This window comes from Cryptomeria japonica, chromosome 7, assembly GCF_030272615.1.
Source record: "Cryptomeria japonica chromosome 7, Sugi_1.0, whole genome shotgun sequence".
Lineage (NCBI taxonomy): Eukaryota > Viridiplantae > Streptophyta > Pinopsida > Cupressales > Cupressaceae > Cryptomeria > Cryptomeria japonica.
In genome coordinates, this window is record NC_081411.1 from 144,285,058 (window position 1) to 144,304,566 (window position 19,509).

Genomic DNA, 19,509 nt, shown 5'->3' on the forward strand with positions numbered 1-19,509 from the left:
AGTTTTTTTTTGCGGTTTTTGTTTTGAAAAGGTTTTAGACATATTTTATGCTTGGGTTTTAGGTGTGAGAAGTGTTTTTAGGTGATGGTTAGTCTTGGAGGTCAATCTTGCATTTTCTAGGCACCAAAAGTTGTCATTTAGGCATTAAAATGTCAAAATTAAGTGCCCTTGGACATGTACATGTCCGTATAGGAGGCTAACCAGCTTGAAGTGGTATTTAATCTCCTATTTTAACTATTGTAAGGGTTGATCATTTGAAGTTATGAAGCATTTTGCAAACTTGCACTAGTTTTACTTGGTTTTTCTTTAGCTTTTAGCTCCATGTGAGCAGCAGTCTGTACACCAACTGTACTTGGCCATACTGTTCTTGCATTTTCAGATTCTAATATGTTTTTTTAAGCTTTTCCCTTTGGTAGCATCTAATTTTATCAAGTTTTGAGTTTGTAGCAAAATTAGTTTGATTTGACAGTTTCACTGCCTTGTCTAGGAATTGGCAAGGATGCTTGACCAACTTGGCTTCTTGGAGTCCTAAAATATTCATGGCTTCCCAAGAAATAGATGGTCAACTTGTAAACTATGTAAATACATGTTTTATTTTCAAGAATGCAAGTGTAAGGAGTTTTGTGGCCATTGAGCCCTAGGCAAGTGTGCCATTTGGCTAGGATCTTGAAGAAATTTGATGTTTTGCTCTCCTATAGCAAGTGCATTTAATAGTTGAATAGACTTGCCTTGATGATTAAGTTTGTATGCCAAGGCAAAGAGGCTTTCTAAGCCATGAGGAGAATGTTTTCATGTTTAGTTTGTGAAAATAATGTAAAAGACAGTGAGTCACTATTTTAGAGTCAATTTCCTTTCATTAGCCTACTCTCCATCATACATTGGAGCTTGTAAGGTTGTTGTACCTCCTCCTAATATCTTGCAAACAAGAACAAGGAGTGATTTTGATGTTATCCATGGGTTTGAAGTTGCCAAGATCAATCAATGATCTTTGAGGCAAGGTTGTAATGCCAATTTGCTGTCACAGTCAATTAGGACTGAGTTTTACATTTTCTTTTCGAAATTATATATGCAAAATTCTCCTTCAAAATGATAGGTATGAAGGTCAATAAGCCATTGAAGACAGAGCCTTGTTAAGGAGCACAAAACAGACTTTTTGTGAAGAGTTCTAACAGTGAAAGTGCAGGTCACAGTGAAAAAAAAAAACAATGAAAAGAGGAAAGTGCAGTGGTAGTTAATTGACAGCAGATACTCCAATGCTTTGTAATTTTCTTAATGCCTTTTGTGCAAGGCTAACATGATCCCTTTCTTTTCATGAATGATAGCCATGTTCACATTTCTTGTATTGCAATTGGTTCTCATGCAAAAGTTGTGTTTGTAAAAAGCAAGATTTAAAAGTTGTCAATGTTGCTCACTCTCTATGAGCATTTTTGTAAATTCTTGTCCTCCAACCCTTTGAGGATGTAAAACTACTTAATTTTGGTCTAAATAGCATGATACATGGTATTAATGAGGTTTCATGGTTCCCTTTGAAGATTTACACTTTACAAATTGATTCTTGCCTCCAAAACCCTTCCAAACCCTCCTTTTTCACCCAATTTTGGGACAGTCATGGAGAAGGCCTGAGAGACCCTAAGACTTTGAAAATCTTCAAGTTTTCCCAAAATTCTATCCATAAATGTGAAGCTTTTAGTCTGGAAGTCCAACGCTTGAGCAAGGCGAACACAAAACCCCAAATGGAGGGCTAATGTCTAGTAGCTCGTTTTAGGCATAAAACCAAGTTTTTGTCAAATCGGGTATGCAAGTGAAGGTTGCAAAGCATGAAATCCAAAAAACAAGTTGAAACAGGTTAACCTAACATGAATTCAACTTATTTGGTGAGTTTGGCTTCTTAAGTTGGTTTTGGAGCATTTGAAAGGATGTCAACAACTAGGGAGTTGCAGCCTTTGAGTAGCCAAGAAGAGTTTGACATAGGGAGGTGGAGCAAGGTGAGTTGTTAGACTGCCTTTGAGCTATTTGCACTCTGCCCTTGGGGAATACACCTAAAAAATAGTAAGGATCTTTCACTTAACAAACATACTAGCCTCTTAACAACTACCTAGCACTATCCTCCCTATCACATAGCCGACAATTTATCTTTTACACCTCTCAATCTTATCCCTCCATTTCTTATAGTGTCTTCTATATAAGGAGATGTTTCATTCATTATCAACCCCTGCTTATGACGCGACTACACTACGCTTTTGAACTTTCATATGCGATCCTACTTGCAACCACACTTTCATTCTTTGTTGAGCTCTTGTGCACATAAAATCTGAGAGCAAGTATATCAAGCAAGATCAATGGAGATAGGAAGAATGGAGATCCAAACCCTATTGGACATGTGATGGTATAATCTTTGTGATTTCATTTGATTTGCATTGTCTTAGGTAATCTTCATATGTTATGGTGGATCTTTGTTGTTGTTACGCTAGGGTTTTGTGGTTGAATTCATTTAGTCTTTCAATATTGTTGTTATCCATTTTCACCATATACATTTTGGCACGCCCGGTGGGACTCTTGTCCCTTTTGTATTTAACATCTTTTGTTGCAGATTTTGTGTTTTTGAAGTCGCAAATCTGACATTTCCAACAACATTTCGACATTTTCGCGTTTGCACATTTTGAGATCGCGTTTTTTATTTTCTGCCACGTCTGTGACATCTGGAATTGCGTATGCGTCTTCGACATTATTTCACTTTTTTTTTGCAAATTGTAGGGTCGCGTCTGTGAACCTCTGAATCACATTTGTGTTTCTGACAGTATTTTCATTTTCCAGATTGCAAGATTTCATTATAGGCGCATCTATGGGCAATTTAATCGCGTCTGTGAGATCTAATCGCGTTTGTGATCATTTTAATCGTGTCTGTGTCTTGCAAGATTTCTTTTTTTGCATTTTTTTTTGCAGAAACGTGTCTGTGAGGTGTTAAAATGCATATGTGTAGGGCAGAATCGCGTCTATGTAGGGTAAAATCGCGTCTGTGTTTTCAAAAAAAAAAAAAAAATTCCTCATTTAAGGTTTTCATTTTTTGCCATTTTGTCTTGCATTTAATGTTTCAGATCTGGTTTATATTGAGCTAACATTTTTAGATCTAATGAAATTGGTGCAGCTTGTCTTGAAAGCAAAATCATTTTGTCGAAGGCCCCTATTTCACAAAGTATTTTGGATCTAAAATTTACCTAACTTGTGTGCTTGCAGGAAGGGGTGGTCATTTGAAACAATCCAAACTAATATTAGATCTTTGTTGTAGGACCTTGGTAAGGTTTTTTTATCTTTATTGTGTGTCTTGTTTTCATATACTAGAAAACACTTCAATTGGTGCACTAAAATTGAACCATTGTCTTTTGTGTCTTGAGCAATAGGCTCTTTTTGTTTAATATTTAGAGGGCCTGTCTCCCTGTGTGGTCATTAGGACTACTAGTAAGGAGAGAATGACCCAAGTGGTAGCGAGTAAAACCCACCTCTTTCGAACCACTATAAACAATTGTATTCATGGTGAAAACTGTGGATAACGTGTGTTGATTAGTTCATACCGACACTTTGTCTCCCCATAAACCCGTTTGATCAAATTTATTTGATCAGTTGTAGAGTGTAACCACTACCAGCTGGGAGCCTTCTATATTTACAGAGCTAAAAGTGCCTCATGTATGCCCACATGAGCGGATGCCCTTACTAGCACCTTTTTGTTTTAGAAGCCAAAATCCTTCTAGTTGTTGGGGCAGGAGGTTGGACCTCTGGTAGCGGCCCACACACATACGGTTCTTAGTAGAGATACAAAGTTTGCCACGGGGAGTTTTTGTGGGGACTGATGCTTGGCTACCCCAAGAAGTGAGCGCTGAGGGTGGAGCCAGTGGGGTCAAGCATCTAAGTATCTGCTCTGAATAGCGTAGCCTCGAGGGAAACTCCATGTGGGATCAACAACTATTGTCTTGGCTAGCCAAAAGAATTATGCTTGACTTATTTTAAATAATCAAACATTCAAGACCAAACACCAAAACTTTGTGTCTTTTGTGTCTTCAAGTGTATGCAAAACATTTTTTACATCAAACAACACACTTTCTTTTGAGTCATTTTCAGTCTAAACACTTGCAAACATTGAGTCCTCATCAACACTGTGTCCTCTTGTCATGAAAAACAGTCAAACATTCAGATTTGGTCACAACAAAACAACTTCACAGATTGGATAAATTGCACAAAGTTTGTAGAAATGTGTCTGTGTCTGATAGAACCACGTCTGTGTCATCTAAACGCGTTTGTGAAGGGCAGAAACGTGTTTGTGTCTTTTGAGCAACATTGCATTTATAGCATCTCAAAAATGCATATGACGGAACCACGTCTGTGTCATTTAAGCGTATCTATGTCTGATAGAATAGTGTTTGTGTCCTTTAAGCGCATCTATGAAGTATACAGGCATGTTTGTGTTTAGAATTGAAAACTTTCATAATCCAACAAACAAGGAACAGTCAGTTTCAGACTTATTGAGCTTCCTAAGTATCTCTTCAGGTTTTCATTTAGAATTCAACCTGTCTTTGGGTCTCAGAAAGTCCATCATTGCTTTACACCTTGCATTACATTCACATTTGTCTAAACTTGAGTCAAAAGGTCACTTGCTTGTCCTCATCTTACTTTGTCAACACACTACATACAACAACATTTTTCTAAGTGGTCCCTCATCAAGGTCTATCACCTTTAGGTCTCATTTGATCTTACTTAGAGTCAAGGTCAACTTACCTCATCAAGAGAAAATATCATCTCTTTGGAAGCCACACCTACTCTACTAAATACATACTTGGTCTTACACTTTGGACATTGCAAGTACACTTCAAATTCATTTACATTCCATCCAACTCTTGGTCTTCCATACTCTTTCCACTTTCATCTAGTCTCAAACATCTTGGTCAATACCTAGTTCATGGTTGAAACCCGTTCCCAAAAATCTAGGAGAGAAGCTAAAGAGGTTCAAGAGTCCACAAATATGAGTTCCTATGAGTATGACAATGATATCTTTTTCAATTCTGATCATACTACATTACCTGACATGGATTCTTATAGAAACATTCCAAATGTTGAGCACATGGACACTATAAACAACAATGATACACATAATGACAATATGGACAAGTTTTTCATACATTCTGCAGAAGTGGAAGACACCATTTGTTGAAATGTGGCGACTGATCAGCAAAGTACTGTACACTCAGCACGTATCCTCGCCGGGGTTCGGGGCCGGGCCGGGCCCCGGGCGGGGGTTCGGGGGCGGCAGCCCCCGAGAAAATTTTTTTTGCCATTTTTTTGTTGATGAAAACCGACATTGTAATAAAACCCTAAAAAGGCCGACTTTGTTTGTTGCCCTAAAAACGCATGATATAAGTGGCTGGGATGCTTAAGGCATTGTAAGGTTGATGTACTATTTTTGCTGGATAATAAGAAAGATTGGACGGCTGTGTATGGTGGACGTAACCCATTCTGGGTGAACCACGTTAAATCTCTGTGTTATCTGTGTCCTGTTTTATTTCTTTATCTTTTGTATTTAAATCTGCATATAATTGTTAGTTCATATTTGCTTCGGATCTGCTTGAAACCCTAACACCATTATGGATCCCCGTTTCAATAGATTGGTTGAGGAAATAATCAAGAGAGATAGACAATATTTCTTACAAGTGATGGCACATAGTGGAGCCAAGATTCCTCATGATTTTGACATGTCTCAAATAATGGAAAATCGACCTTTGCAACAATATCACTCCAACATGGATCAAGGGAGGCCTAATAGTGGAGGCAATAGAGGACCACATATGGTTCCTGAATCACCATCATCTTTGTTTCAAAAACCCAAGGTCCCATACACACATGGTCACATATATGATACTCACCTTCGCAGACCACTATGGAAGTCTTATGTAGAAAAATGTGCTCAATCACATGCCAATTCTAAGGATCAACCACCAAAGCAATTGGATATTCAAAGGCATGCTCAAAATTTGGACACAAGGAAACCTCGTGTTAAATTTGGGGGCAACACATTAGAACAAACTCATGACATGCCTGTAGAGTATGGTATACATGGACAAAATAGATATTCTGTTCCTCATCATGACTCTATACCAAGTGGTCTTTATACACAACATCATTATAGACCTCCTCCATATGAACATGTGTATGATCAATATCATCCATATATGCAACATGCTCCTCCTCCACACAATTGTTCGGGCATGGGGTATGGTTCAAGAAGTCGCTCTCCACCTAAGAACAATTTGGAACAACAAATCAAGGACTTGCAAAAGAAAATGGAGGACATAAATACACTGAAGCCAACATACACAATGAGAGACATATGTCCCTATCCATTTGAAAAAAGCATTCCAATGCCTCCATTTCCTACACACTTTGTGATGCCTAAGTTTGATAAGTATAGAGGAAAAGGGGATCCTAAGGCACACATAAGACAGTTTTTCACAGCTTGCATTGAGGTAGCAGCAGAAGAGACATATTTGATGAGATTATTCCCACAAAGCTTAGGTGATGGAGCTATGGAATGGCTCTCCCAACTTCCACCTGGAATTAAGTCATGGGGTGACTTAGCAGAGGCATTTATCCAACATTTCTCATACAACATAGAGATAGACATATCATTCACTACCTTGTGCAACACCAAGCAAAAGGATGGAGAATCTTTTTCATCATTTTTACAAAGATGGAGAGATCTAGCCAGCAGATGCTCCTGTGAAATTCCACAGAAACAAATGGTAGAAATGTTCACCCAGAACGTTAACAAAGACATTGGTTATGACCTAAGAAAAGCTTGTTTGTCCACCTTCAAGGACATTATTGAAAAAGGATTAGTGACAGAAAAAGTCCTAATTGAACAAGGAGTCATTAAGATATTCAAGGAAAACAAAGATGACTTTAAAGGAAAAGATAAGCCAATATTTTGGAATAAAAACAAGAACACAGTTAATGATGGTGTTGTGGATGCCAATACAGTATGACCCAAAATCATTTTTTCTGGATCAAGCTCTACAAATAATCAAGTGAATACTCAAACAACTTCCAAATCATGAAGGAAGTACACCCCATTGGGAGAACCATTTGAGTTAGTTTTCAAGAAGCTAGTGGCAAACAAGATAATCACAATTCCAGATTTTCCTCCATATGAGCCAAAGGTTAAACCAAATTTGTGGAATGATGATGAATATTGTGAATTTCATAAGAGCAAAGGTCATAAAACAGGTAATTGTCATTGACTAAAGAACATCATACAAGATCTTATTGATAGAGGTGACATTGAGATTGAAGGACACGCATCCAATCAAGAACATGAGATGTTTAAGGAACCATTCCCAAAACATGACAAGGGAAAAGCTAAAGCCACAGATGACCAAACAAACTATACCAGAGCATTTTATAACTATGATTCAACTATCAACCACATCTCGATGGACAATTATGTCTTTACCACTATCATCAAGGACAAAATGCCTAAGAATTCTACCCAAAGACCCAAGATTGTCCTAAAAGGCATTGGATCTTCTTTCGAACCTACCTTTGAATGTAATGTTACAACTCATCGAGGTAAATTCATTTTGCAAGGTGCTTCAGCCAAAAACACAGCTTCCTCATCAACCAAACCTGAGTATGACCTTGTAGAACAGTTGGGGAAGACACCCATGCTCATCTCCATCCTTGAGCTCTTACGCATATCCCCCGCACATAAAACTATTCTTGACAAAATCTTGAGAAACATTGTTGTCCCTACTGATCTGAATGTGGACCAATTTCAAGCCATCGTGGGATACCTTTCCATTCCACACTCCCTTACATTCACAGAAGCCGCTGACGCCTATGTAAGTCAGCCACATAATGCACCATTACACATTGAAGCCTTCATACACAAACATCAAATAAACCGAGTCCTGATAGATGAAGGAGCAAGTCTAAACATTTGTACATTAAGCACTATTAAACAATTGGGATATTTTGATAAAGCTACAAATTCTACAAACAGAATTACCATCAAGGCATATGATAATGAAGAGCGTTCATCCAAAGGCATAGTCACCTTACCTCTCAGGGTTGGGCCAGTTATGAAGGATGTGGTTTGTCAAGTCCTAGACCTAGATCTCACATACAATATATTACTAGGACGTCCTTGGATTCATGAAATGAGGGCAGTTCCATCTACATATCATCAATGTATCAAGTTCCCACACAATGGAGTTGAAGTGACCGTCAAAGGTGATCTGAATCCATTCATATATTGCAACAATCTGCGATTTAAATCAGAAATAACAATCCCATTCAATCGAGAGGTTGTTCCTTCATCAACATATGTTGATCCAGAATCCTTGAAAGCTTCTACATCAAAACAAGCAAAGATCAAAGAAAAGTTCAATATTAAAGACATGGGATGTGGTGACTATATCTTTCATGTTGATCAACTCCCACTATCTCCTAAGACATTCGATCAATAGGAACAATCTACAAACAATTTGAAATTCCAAGAAATTGGGTGTGAACCACCTAGTGTTGTGGCTACTAAGTCTGAATGCAAATATCCTCTAGTGGTGCAAGCATCTCTTGACATCAATGGTCCTAAGAGTGGTTCCAGCAAAGAATCTATTGAGCGTATCGCCAACCCTCTTGAGAACTCACATAGCCTTACTATGTCATTCACTCCTTCCATTTCTACTCCACTTCCAGACTTGGATCAACAAGAATTACAAAAGCCCTTACTAATTGGGGATGAAAAATTAAGCTTTGAAAAGAAAAATCTAAAAGTTAAAAATAAAGAAAAGTCCTTAAGTCCAAATGAAAATCAAAAGCTATTGGACTCTGCAAAAATTAAAGTCAAGGATAAAAATCCTATGAAAGAAAAAGAACAAGAGTTGATCTCCCCTAATATCAAAATAACTAGGGGCAAAAGCTCTAAAATTTTAAGTGAAAAAGAATACTTGTTCATTCCAAGTCTCCATCATGTCATGATACTTTCAGTTGTTCCACTTGTTCCATACATCTATTCCCTTCTGGTAATACATCATGGACCTTTAATGGAGCTTCTTCGAGGGGCTTTGTTATTAGGGATGCCCAAACTTCTTTAGGTGACACGCATACAGGCCTACGTAGTTCACACATTAGTAATTCTGTCTCAGTTCCTTCATCAAGGAAGACAGTCACTCGAGCTACACATCATTCAGTCAAGAAACAATATAGTTACAATCATAAGGTGAAGCCTCATACATTTGAGGTGGGTGACTTAGTTCTTAGAGAAAATCCAAAAAATTAGCAAGACAAAGTGAAGAAGGGCAAGTTCAAACCGAATTGGCTTGGTCCTCACATCATCACAGCAGCATATGGATCTAGTGCATATCAGCTCTCAACCACAATGGGTGAATCTTTGGATTATCCTATCAACAGCATGCACCTTCGCAGGTTTTACACATAGCTCTTCAAAGTATCCCAATTCAAAAATACAAAAAAAAAATCAAAAAAATTAAAAATACAAAAAAATCATAAAACATAAAAATCATTACTTGGTGAAAACCTAGTAAACAGGCACCTTCTGACAACAAAAAAATAAAAAAATAAAAAAAGTAAAGAAAAACATTCTGTCCAACAGTGAAAACCACTTTGGTAGCACCCTGGGCAAGTACCATGGTGAAAACTGGGTCATCGACGCCATGCGTAGAGACATTGCTCCTCCCTCCTTCAGGATTCCATTTCATCCTTTCACTTTGCACACACTCACAACCTCTTCATCCATAATAAACTTTACACATTCCCATCATGGCTTGTTATTGATCTACCCAAGATTGGTTAGCTATTCATAATAAACCTTACTTTTCACCCTTTCCATCCATAATAAATCAGCTCCTATCTGTGGCTAAGGCAAATCCCATGCCTAGTGATGGGTGTGGAACTGAGAGCATCACATGTTTCGAGGAGTACAGTTTCTTCCATTTTTCTTCAATCTATCCGTGCACAATCCGCAATAAAGCAACATTTGCATCGCCAAACCACAATAAGGTTTCGTCTTCTCCGCAATAAAGTATCAGTTTCATGGATTCAGTCAGTTTCAAAATGAGAGACAATAGCAACAATGGCCTTCAACAAATCAAATCTTTCAAAAGACTCAGACAACATATGGTTTAGTGCTATCTATCTTTTTTGTGAAAGTAAATATTGTGACCACAATCAAATATGACTTATACAAGTGACAAGAGACACTAAACTTGAGGACTATAGTGGATGTTGGTGTCGAGTCTTGGTTTTCTTTTTTTGGTTTTATCTTTTGGTGACATGTATTTTAGCTTTTCTAGGATGTCTCTGACTAGAGATTCTATCTCCAGGATGTCTTTGACTAGAAAGGTGAGGATGGGGTATCATCGCCTATTTTTCTTTTGCTGTCTGTGGATTGTCTCTTAGTAATGCTATGACTTGTCCAAGGATATGAGGACACTATGAGTCTAGTATGAACTGGGGCATTCCTTGTTTGAGACTGTCTTATCTCCATGCAAATAGGTACAATGACTTTCTGGGTCGAACATATGCCTCGATTGTCATAACCTACTTGCCATAATAAAGCTCAATGATGATAACGCACAAGAAGCTCTTTCACTTTCATATCTTCTATCTTCCATCCTCCTTTCTTGATTGACTTCCATTGTCCTTCTTGAGTCTGTGTAGATTGCTATCACATGACTGCTTATAATGGCACACCAAAAATATTTGCATTTCATACATTCACATTTTCATCATGCATAACATATTAAAAACATAAAAAATAAAAAATATTGCATTGTATCATATACATATTTGCATTCATATCATAAGCATACATCATGAAACATCTCATCACATAGGTACACATGCATATAGTTACCGCAAAGATGAATTGTCTCATATATATATCAAAATCATAAGTTTCATGATACAATGATGTCAAAATCATATGACTACAATCACTCGAAGGTGTCTATATCATCATACAAAAATCATACAAAACTGATACATAGGGAACCCTCTAAGGCTATGATGAACTCCCTCCCTTGGAGCCACCTGGCCTCGATGGAGTCTAAGCCCTGGAAGGACCGGCCCCAGGATCATCTCTCTTGTCCCCTCTATCTAGTGGTGGTGGAGGACCCATGACCCCACCACTAGACGCATGTCTCCTATGAGTCCCTCCAGTGGCTGTCCCTATCCGTGATGGTCTACGGAATCTCCTAGCCCACTGCTCTAGTGGCATTGCCCCGTAGTATAGCTCTCGCTAATAACCTATCTCCTCCCCTGCCCACAGAACATAGGCGTATCTAGCCCCTCTGTCCTATTTCGCCTGCCTCCCAGCCCTCAGTGCCGTCTTAGCCTTAGTATAACGCTAGATCGCCTGATCCGCTCTAGCTCTGTGTCCCTCAGCTATCTCTTGAGCATAGTTGTCTCCCTCTCCAAGTCCTGGATCTCATCTACCTGTCCCTAGCAGATCTCCCTCAACTCAAATAGCTCGTCCTCCTCCTCCTTGGCCCTTGTACTTGTGGCTCTATTTGTGGTTGCCCCTGTACTAGTGGCTGTACCTATGCCTATACCTGTGGCTGCTCATGTTGCTGCCCCTGCCCCTATCCCCATCCCTATACCTATCCTTGCACCTGTCTAGGACCCTGTGCTGCTGGCACCTGTAATGGCAAACCACCTCGACACCTCACCACCCTAGCCTGCCTCTCCTCTCCACCCTCTCTCCACGGAGCCACCCTCTTATCTCCTACTGCACCCCGCCTCTACCCCCACCATCTCCATCATCATCCTCATCCCCTCCGCCATCTCCATCTATTAGCTCTCCTGGATCTGTCAGACATGGAAATGGATGCTCTGCCTAATATGCAGTATACTCTCCATCCATCCCTACATCCTCAATCTCAGGCCACATATCCCATGGCATGGGCACCATCTCTACTAGTTGCATCACAGCCTGATCATATGATAACAGTGGTCCAAAGTGTGCCTGGTATCGCACTATCCGCGCATACATACTAGAACCCCATGGCATCCGCTGGATCTTGCCAAACTGCCTGCATACCCTTTCTACCAACTACCTCTCTAGTACATAGGGCGTTCGCCCAATCAGATATCTGCTCCTAAAAGTGTACGGTAGATCCACTGCATCATCCTCCCACTGCTCGCACTCTTGATACAGCCTCCATATCACAGTGTCAACCTCATCAAGGACTCAACGCCAGTGCTCCAACCTGCCAATCCGTGGCTAAGATATAATCATATCATACAAGTGCAGAAAGCTGTGTCCATGACCCCTACCTCTGAAATGTATCGATCGTGTCACTGGCAGATGCTCATATGCCCACACCTGCAATAATGTCACTCTGCAGACCAATCCTACGGATCCATGGTATATGAACTATTGAAGCTCATAATATAAATGTGCTAGCATGCACGGTCCCCAGGCATATCTGGTATATTGTGTCACCAGTGTCTCCAAGGTGCTCCCCCAGCCCACAGCCAACCCTCATGTCGCCCTATCTGGACACAGGAACCCACTGATCACTCCTCCTAGCACTGCTGGTAGCACTAGTCCTATCGCTGTCATGGTGTCCTAGGCGACATGTCCTGCCCTCATCTCTAGTCCCGGATCCTAGGACACTCGTCTCAATGCCTCCCTATCTCCATCTCGATCATAGGGAATCAACTCCCCATCGATTGGTATCCTCAGAATCCTGTACACATCCTCTAAGGTGACTTCCATCTCACCCATCGGCAAATAAAATGTGCATGTTTCAAAGTGCCACCTCTCAGCAAGTGTAGTTAGCAAACCCACGTTCACCCGAAACTCAGGCACATATAGAATAAATCGCAAACCCATAACCTCAATCATGGCTCTTTCCTCAAATTTCAACTCTGGTCATAACCTCTGAGTCGATGGGAATCTCTCCCATGACTGCAGCATAGGCAAGTACTGTAATCAAGCAAATCAATTATGTCAGTCAAAGTGGCATTCCCTGTTCATCACAAAATGCTTCTTTTTATCTTAAGTGCTATATCCTAGTAACACTCACTGTTCATCACAAAGTGTTGCTTTTATCCTAGTGACACTCACTGTTCATCACAAAGTGTTGCTTCTATCCTAGTGACACTCACTGTTCATCACAAAGTGTTGCTTCTATCCTAGTGGCATTCCTTGTTCATCACAAAATGTTGCTTTTTATCTTAGTGGTACTCACTGTTCATCACAAAGTACTACGTGCTTTTGCACTCCTTGTTCATCACAAAGTGCTGCTCATATTTTAGTACTCCCTTTTCATCACAAAGTACTATGTCTTGGTACTCACCGGTCATCACAAAGTGCCTTGATCTATCCTAGTCTTCCCTAGAGGACCTGCTTGAGTGTATCCTCTCAGTAGCTTATCCAATCGACAGCGTATGTTCATCACAGAACTGCCGATTTTCCCTAGAAGACATAAATGCACTTTTTTTGACACAAACGTGCCTTCATGACATAAACGCGCTTACATACTGCATAAACGTGCCTGCTCTGCACAGACGCGCCTGAAATACATAGACGTGCCTATGCTCTGTACAGACGTGCCCACATTGCACAAACGCGCCTGCACAATGCATACACGCTCGCATTTTGCACAGACGCTTTTTCTGGCACAGACGCACCTAGCCAACCTAGACGCGCCTGGCACCAGCACAGACGCGCCTCTACGTTTTTGACATTTTTTGACATAACTATATGTGCATTTATTGTACTACCTAGCATGCATTAATGACAACATTTATTGCAAAAAAGTACAAAGAGTTTTTGTGGTACTTACTGGCTCTCCTGTGTCAGCTGGCCTCTAAAATCGATGAATGCGATCAAATCTATGCACCAATGCCATCGCTGCTGACTATTGTTGCTCTATTCTCGCTCTGCACTCTGATCTCTTGGATGTGTGGATGACAATGAGAATGTATTCCCCTCGTGGTCTATTTTATAGACTACCCTAGCCCTGGCCCTAGCCCTAGCCCTAGTCTCCTGAGTCAGTCTTCATTATCCCGTGACTTTGTCACTCTATCCTGCCTTGTCAGTCTTCATTATCCCGTGACTTTGTCACTCTATCCTGCCTTGTCAGTCCATTCTAGCCTTTCTTATCAAGAGATTATCTATGATCTTTTCAAACATTTTCATCCAATCTCTCGAGGGGGCATATCATTCCTATCTTGGGGCAACTTTGTATCAGTTTATCTTATCTTCTTTGAAACAACGCGACAAGATGCATTGTCTCAAAGAGGGGCAAAATGTAGACACCTAAAATTGTCATGTCTAATTAAATAAATATTTTTATTTATATAATTGTTTTAATCTAATTCTACTATTAATTACATAAATCTTTATTTATTTAATTAATTCATTTATCCTCTTCTATCCTTATTTCTCATTTAAATAAATACCTTTATTTATTTAAATAGTCATTTCTTAAATTAAATAAATACTTTTATTTATTTAATTGATCCCACTTCCTCTATTTCTTAAATTAAATAAATACTTTTATTTATTTAATTGATCCCACTTCCTCTATTAATTAAATAAATATTTATTTATTTAATTAATTCATTAACCTTTTCCACCTATGACACATGTCATTCATCTCTTAATTCATACACTACCTACCCTCTCATTATTTTATTATTTCCTCTACTTACCCTCTAATCATAGCTGACCATTTATCTTTTACACTTCTCAATCTTATCCCTCCATTTCTTATAGTGTCTTCTATATAAGGAGATGTTTCATTCATTATCAACCCCCACTTACGACTCGACTACACTACGCTTTTGAACTTTCATATGCGATCCTACTTGCAACCACACTTTCGTTCTTTGTTGAGCTCTTGTGCACATAAAATCTGAGAGCAAATATATCAAGCAAGATCAATGGAGATAGGAAGAATGGAGATCCAAACCCTATTGGACATGTGATGGTATAATCTTTGTGATTTCATTTGATTTGCATTGCCTTAGGTAATCTTCATATGTTATGGTGGATCTTTGTTGTTGTTACGCTAAGGTTTTGTGGTTGAATTCGTTTAGTCTTTCAATATTGTTGTTATCCATTTTCATCGTAAACAACATGTACTTTCACTTCACAAGTGGATCCTTCAATTGCTAGAGTTGTCAGATCCTTCAAATGAGGAAAGGAAAGACTATATATATGAAAACTTAACTTAGTTTTTTATCATAGGCTGACCTAGACTTGATATAGTTTTGCACAAAGTCGGATTTAAGAATTATAATATCGCCAAAACATGATCCTAAAATCTGAGGAAGAAAATTTAGGACCATGGTGAATCACCATGGTTCAACCAACTTTTTTTCAAATTTTTAGGGATGCAAGGTATCGTTATTAAAAATTAAATCACCACTCTATGTGAAAATTCAAGGTGTTTGGATATGATAAATTGGGCCTTGAAGGTTGAAATAGGACCTAATTAAGACTTTAATTAATGAATTAAAAGGATAAAATAAAAAGGGACATATCTAGGGTTAAGGGCACAATTTTATGATGCATGGAGTGATAAAAGAGGACTTTAGATTTATTTAAATTAATTAAATTCTTAAAGGAAAGGAAAAATAAAACACACTAAGGTGGGTTTTAACCTAAGCGTGGAATTGTAAAACCCTAATTAATGGTGTACAATTTACAATGCTACATTTAACACAACTACATATTACACTCAAAACCATCAATGGAATTAAATAAAGCACAACTTACATTGAACCACTCAAATCCTAACAAGACAACTCTAGACCAAGAACAATGGAACTCACAATGGACACTGGCTAGGATTAAGATGCGGTAGGGCCTTAGTGTCACCTCCGATCAACTGCTATTGGGATTAAAGGCATGCTCAGACCTGTGAGAGTAGGTGGAGGCAATGCCTAATACCGACATCCTAAATAACATGAAACATAGATATGTGTGTGTGTTTGTGTGTGTATGTATATCTATATATATATATGTATATATATATACACACATACACATACGCATACACATACACATACATATACATACACATACATATACATACACATACACATATACATACACATACACATACACATACATATATATGTATATATATATATATATACATATATATATATATAGACACACACACACACACACATATATATATATATGTATGTATGTATGTATGTATGTATATGTAATATGTATATATAGTGTATATATGTGTGTGTGTGTGTATGTATGTATGTATGTATGTATGTATATATGTATGTATGTATATGTATGTATGTGTGTATGTGTGTGTGTGTGTGCATGTCGTGCGTGCACGCGCACATGCATATGCATATACATGAATATACATATATGTATATGTATATATGTATACATATACAAATATACATATAAATATATACACATGTACGTACACACACACATATATATACATACATATATATATATATGTATATGTATATATATATATATATATATATATATATATATATATATATATATATATATATATATATGTATATGTATATGTATATATATATATATATGTATGTATAGGTATATGTATATGTATGTATTATATATATATATATATATATGTGTGTGTGTGTGTGTGTGTGTGTGTATGTATATGTATATATATATATATGTATGTATAGGTATATGTATAGGTATAGTTATATGTATATGTATATGTATATGTATAGGTATAGGTATTGTGTGTGTGTGTGTGTGTGTGTGTGTGTGTGTGTGTGTGTGTGTGTGTGTGTGTGTGTGTGTGTGTGTGTGTGTGTGTGTGTGTGTGTGTGTGTGTGTGTGTGTGTGTGTGTGTGTGTGTCAGAGGTGAAAGAGAATTGCAACATCACACCCCACTCATATACATCATATCATTCACATCCACAATAATAAGACATCATAGAAAATATATAACATAATAAATAACATCAACATCATCTACATCTAATGAAATCATGAAATAAGGGTTAGCACATGACAAATCATTATAAATAATAAATATAAACCCTATCCACTAGATAATAAATAAACACTAGTTAACCAACATAAACCCTAACATCATGATTAATCTAGAGTTTATAATTGATATCGTCACAATAATCATAATGAATTCACTAATATCAAAAAGTATATCAATATAAATAGTCAAACAAGAAGCAAAGTGTATCATGACATATAAAGTGCCCATCACTATTTGAGATATCCCATCATAAATGATTAATCATGGAAAGGCACTACAACACCCTAGAGGATGACATCCACCAAAGGAAGTCAATAGTCATCACTGAAGCATGTGTGAGGGAGGTAAAGCCCTCTTTGGTTAAGCATCTACAAGGTCCTCATTTTGCTTCCAAAACCCACCTATATATAGTAAAAAACTGCAATAATAAAGAAGGATCCCACCATCCAAAGAAGACATATCCACAAATAACCCCAACACCCTCCACTCCCAAATTGACAAAAGAACAAAACCCCCTATGATGTCTCTAAGTTCCACCTCAATAGGACCTCCCAAACAAATTAAGGGGACAAGAAACAAAATAGAACACAATAATAGAAGCTATTGTAGTTGTGTAAACATTGTCATCTAAAGAAACCTTAACACACAAAAGAGAAATGAAGAAGATAGTGATCAAAAGGTCACCACACACTCTGATGCCCACAACATTAGCAGGAATAGGAAAATAAGAAAGAAGGAAAACACCCCCTTGCACCATCCAAAACATGAACAACAGAGACAATAAAAAATTCACGCAAGAAATGAAATGTGTGAGTGAGCCAATGCACTTCCCACAGACCCTCTCAACCTCTGCAAAAGTAACCCATCGACAATTGCTATGCAAGAAAGTAGAGGAACGCAAAGGAACCAATGGAGGGTCCACAACTGAACCAATCAGAGGAACTGTAAGGAATAGATCATTGTCAAACACCACGGCCACAAACCACAACTGCCAACATCAGGAAGGAATCACCTCATCCACAAACAAGACCAAAGGAAAATGCAGTAAGTAAGGACGATAGAATAGCCAAGGCTATCACAAACCCCTTGGTCGAGATCAACAACAAAACCAGATTCAACGCTCTTGTTAGGCACTACACAATAAATGTATAAGGGGGCAAAACCACCCCTGCAAAGGAAGGATGCACCCCAAAAAGAGCACCACCCAGAGACATAAAGCCCTAGCAATCAAGAAGGGCAAACAAGAAACAAAGAGAAAAAGTCCCCTTCTACAAACAACCCTCCACCCAAGTTGAGCCACGAGAAGAAGGAGCAAAGCAGACCCATACCTCTCAACAACAAGCAACCAAAGATCCATAGCCGCCAAGGGAAATAGGGGCCTAAACCCCCATCATCATCAGATTCGCTATCTCCTCCTTCATCCTCCCTTACTTCTCCCTCAGCAGTCAAAACCTTAGCTCCTGACCCACTCCTACTCTTTCTCTCCATCTTTGATTAGATTTATGTTGAGCATGTTAGGTTAAATATGTTATGGTTCAATTAGATCTATATGATTAGATTTAAGATTAAGTTAAAGTGAGAGTCATATAGATAAACATTAGGATTCCTATATTATAATTATACTATAATATTATTGTATATATTTATTATTATGTTGTTGTTATTTATTAATTCATTATTAAAAATATTAGTACCATATGATTAATAATATTATTTTAGTATCAAAGTTTTATATTATTAAATTGTATGATGATAACTAAAATAATATTAATAAGTGATATATTTTTATATTATATAGAAACTTAAGTATTAATACCATATAAATATAATTATATTTGAGAGATGTCCTTTAATGAAGTATCATACCATCACTTCTATTTTAAAAATTGAGACACAATGATAGATATTAAAAAAATGAAATAATTCTTAAATAAAGTAAAAAAATGTATAAATCATAAATATATTTATGTAAAAATGGTTTTGTTATTTTGATTTCTATTTATTTAAAATTTTTATTTTTATTTTTTGAACTTAAATTTAATAATGAAGTATATTTGAAATATGTAACATTATAATTAAACAAAGTGATTATATAAATTGTAATGATTTAATCACACTATTTAAATTATATTATGACACACCTTAATCAACTGTTTTATAACAACTCAGTTTAATGAAATTCCCATTACTGAGACAATACTGATTCAGGGTAAATAATGCACCTAAACATAAAATTGCCATTTAATAATGTCATAAAATGGCTAGTAAATGGCAGATTGCAGTAATGATATAAAGCTTGACTTCTGCCCATGACGCCGATTGCTAGTTGTTAGTCGTATTCACCGTGTCATAAATTTTTTGCTAGTCAAGTCACTTCACAAATTTCTTTGTCCGCAGTGTTATGCGGAACAATGTTTTTGATTTCATCGTGTAGAAAATTTTATTATTGTCAATGATATAATAGATT